Source organism: Halyomorpha halys, unplaced genomic scaffold, assembly GCF_000696795.3.
Source record: "Halyomorpha halys isolate HHAL.00 unplaced genomic scaffold, Hhal_1.1 Scaffold61.1, whole genome shotgun sequence".
Lineage (NCBI taxonomy): Eukaryota > Metazoa > Arthropoda > Insecta > Hemiptera > Pentatomidae > Halyomorpha > Halyomorpha halys.
In genome coordinates, this window is record NW_027110400.1 from 1,374,564 (window position 1) to 1,378,203 (window position 3,640).

A 3,640-nucleotide genomic window follows, 5' to 3' on the forward strand; every position below is an offset into this window, starting at 1 on the left:
TACATATCTAGTGTTTAGTTAAGTTTTTAGTTTTAGTGCATCAATGAAAAGGAGTGTGACCCAGCACCTCACACAACTCAGAAATGAACCACCAGCACTTGCATTGTATAAAATCTGCCATTGCTTAGAATGGAGCTCGGCTCTAGTAAAAGGAACTAGCACATATAAACAGTATATTTATTTTATTTTATACTTGTTTTATTTTATTTTTGTTTATTAATTTTTTTTCTTTTTTTAATAGGGGTTTGGAAAAAAATAAAGATCTGAAACAAGTTCAAATTACCGAGTACTGGCATTTAGATTGGCACAGGACATATGATATTCAACCGATATTGAGAAGGGTTATATATTACCAGGTGGAAAAGACAATGAGTGTCTTCCAGTGCATGTTATCCTACAGGATATATATATATAATAGGTACACCCTAAAAATTATTTTGTGAAAAACAAGTTCTAATTTATCAATTATTACTCAATGACTCCTGTATCATGAGTTGTAAACTTACTGTTTTCTTTAGTTTTTTTTTCATAATATAGTTACATATTTGCTTATTTTTAGGCTTTAGAGTTAGATAAATATTTTTGATGTAGTTGAAAATTTCTAAACAAATACAATGTGTTAATAACAGTACCGAATCTCCTTAAATCAATTTCCATTGTTTGTGGTGGTAGAGACTAAAACTAATGTTTATACCATTAATTATATTTTCTATTAAAATGAGTGACAGGCTAAGCTCACTTGTGTATAATGTTAATTAGATTAGATCGATAGCCCCCCCAGCACCTAAAATATTCCTCCCTGAGATGGTATCTTAATGAAGATTTAATTAGGTTTAGGAGTACAAAAACGTTATTAATATTTTTTTTAAATTCATCCAACAACCTTACGTTCAAGTGTTGATATAATACTTAATTTTGGGTTGGTGGTAGCTATTTTAAATAATCTCCTTAATTATATTCAAGTTTCATGTTATCCTTCGTTGAGTCCATGATAGTAATAATGCTTCATGTTTTTTATTTTTATTATTTAATATTTCTAATAATTGAAATGTATCAAGATCAAAAAGTTATATTCATCTGAATAATAATAGCCTGTATTCGTAGTTGTTTATTGGTAACATACTTAAGAACAATACATAAGATTTGTTTAATAATGACCTTATCTGGGAAAAATCTACAATATTCCTAAACATTTTTAGAAGGTTGTTGTAATATTAAAAAGTTCATTGATTAAAAATCACACTAAAAATTAATTGAAACCATCAGTATGTCAAGAGTTTATTGATTATTCAAATTTAATGTGAAAATTCCTGTATTGAGAACACAATAATAATGAAGTGTGTGAACCTCAAATTTATCTAATTTTACCAAAAAAAAGAAACTGACCAAGTAAAAAAAAAAAAAAAAAATACTAACACATTTTGAAATCTCTCTTTATCATTTTAGAGTTTTAATTTTATCATGGCTAATATGAACTACCCTGTATATTTTAACAACCGAATTTTAGACGACTTAATGCTTACAATATTTATAGTTTTGAAAATCAGAGAACATTATTATTATTATTATTTCTTTTTAATTAGCTGTGCATTAGTAGACTTACCCACATCATAATGTTATCCAGCATATGAGATACGAACACAAAATGTTTTTTAGTTTTTATTTCTATTTAGACTAACACAGTAGGTGAGAAAGGTTTTACCAAAGAGAATTTCATACGGAATAAAGTTAGTTCTTTGTATTATTTGATATGAATAAAATTGTTCCTTTTCTTAATATTGATGATAATTTAAAAAAAAAATTAAGTACCTTCCAACACTTATTCTGTAAATTTTTAAATTTTATATACGTTTTTTCTGACATAGTTTTAGTATAACATCAGCTTACTAATATGTAAATCATATGATTATAGTTCAGGTTATTTAAACGAGAAGCATTGCAAGCTAGTATACAATTATTTTATTATGTAGATATGGAAACAATAAATCTAAATATTGATACAGTATAAAATCAATACAAATCTATTATTTTAAGAAAGGTAGAACTTTCAAATTATTTTTTTATATTAATTTCTTTAATGATCAAAGAACTTTCAGCTTTTTATCGTTTCCAAATTAGTTTGTATTTTATTTGATTAGAATTTCAGTTGAATATATATATATTTTTACAGAAAGTTTTAACTAAGAATCATTCGAAGGATTAGTAGATAGTTGTAATTTAGATAGCAAATTGGAGCATTAAAGGTTTCAGCCGATAGTTTCTACGTTTTATCATAGAGTGCTCTGGCGTTGGTGTAGACGGTCATGTAGTAGAGTCCAGGAAATGAAGTAAATATAATGCTATTAAAATATTTTTTTGAAGTTTTAATGTGATAGTAGCAATACCAATTTTTTTAAATAGAAAGATAGATTAGTGTTGATAATAGTGATAGTAATATATTTCAAACCATAATAAGCTTAAATAAGGGCATTTATTTAGCAGGTATCATTTGAGTAGTGTCCATGTCATGATATAATAAGTATTTCTTACTTTTATTTGGTGTCGCCTGTGAACATCATTTGGTGAAACTACAAGCCGACACGATAGAGCGGATGAAGAAAAATGATGCGACCGCCTTCATCTCCTTAGACTGCAGCCAGGCGTTCGAGAACGTGTCCCACCCGCTACTACTCCGCAGACTGGAGGAGTTCAAGTTTCCCGCCGCCCTATGCCGATTGGTCAGAAACTACTTGAGTGGACGATCATTCGTCGTAAGAGTCGGTGAAGACCTGTCGCCTCCAGTCCCCACCACCTGCGGAGTACCTCAAGGCTCGGTGCTTGGACCTCTACTGTTCGTCGTTTTCACGGCACCAGTAGTCGCCATCAAGCATCGGGATGCAGTGGTAGCCGTGAGAGGCCGAGCGTGAGAGCCGACCAGGCCCTACTCCATGCACAGACTGCCTCTGCCACCATAGTAGCTGCTCTGAAGAAGGACGGGATCAAGGTTAATCCGTCGAAGACGGATGCCATTGTCATGTCCTTCCAGAAGAACAAGAAATGCAGACTACCCCAGCAGTTCGTTGTGGATGGTGAAGGTCGGAAACTCCCTACTAGCATCCTCTACCTCGGCGTGACTCTTGACAGGCACCACACCTTCTCCAATCACGCCAGGAAGAGGCTTAAGCAAGCCCGCCAGAAGTCGTATAGACTCTATCACCTGCTTACCTCACTCCGCAGATCTCACTCCGCCTCAAGCTGCAAATCTACAAGGCCGTCATACGTCCGACTCTTCTCCATGGTGCACCACTCATGCGGCACCTCTTCCGGACCACGTTAACCCAACTGCAGAGCTTCAAGAATTCCTCCTTCGGCGAATAGTCAGAGGAACCTCACTCCAAAGGGCCAGGAATAGTGTTATCAGAGAGGAGCTCAAACTCCCTTCTGTGCCAGAATTCATAGGCCGTAGGCACATCAAATTCTTTGATGGGCTGAAAGCCTGTGCCAATCCCCTATTCCGAGATATAACCCCTCCCCCAAGACCTGGGAGGTGGCAAAGCACGGTCCCCTTGGTCGACGTCCTCGCCGAGGGAAGGACTTCTGGCTCTGCAGCCTGAAGTCACCCACACCTGAACACAACCAGCCGGAATGGCCCTCCCCATTC

At 34.8% G+C, this 3,640-nt stretch overlaps 1 protein-coding gene across 2 annotated transcripts in view; it reads right to left on the reverse strand.

The window, feature by feature from the left end:
* Positions 1-3,640, reverse strand: part of LOC106692574 (uncharacterized) — a 122,391-nt gene that overhangs the window by 15,267 nt on the left and 103,484 nt on the right. The window lies entirely within an intron of this gene.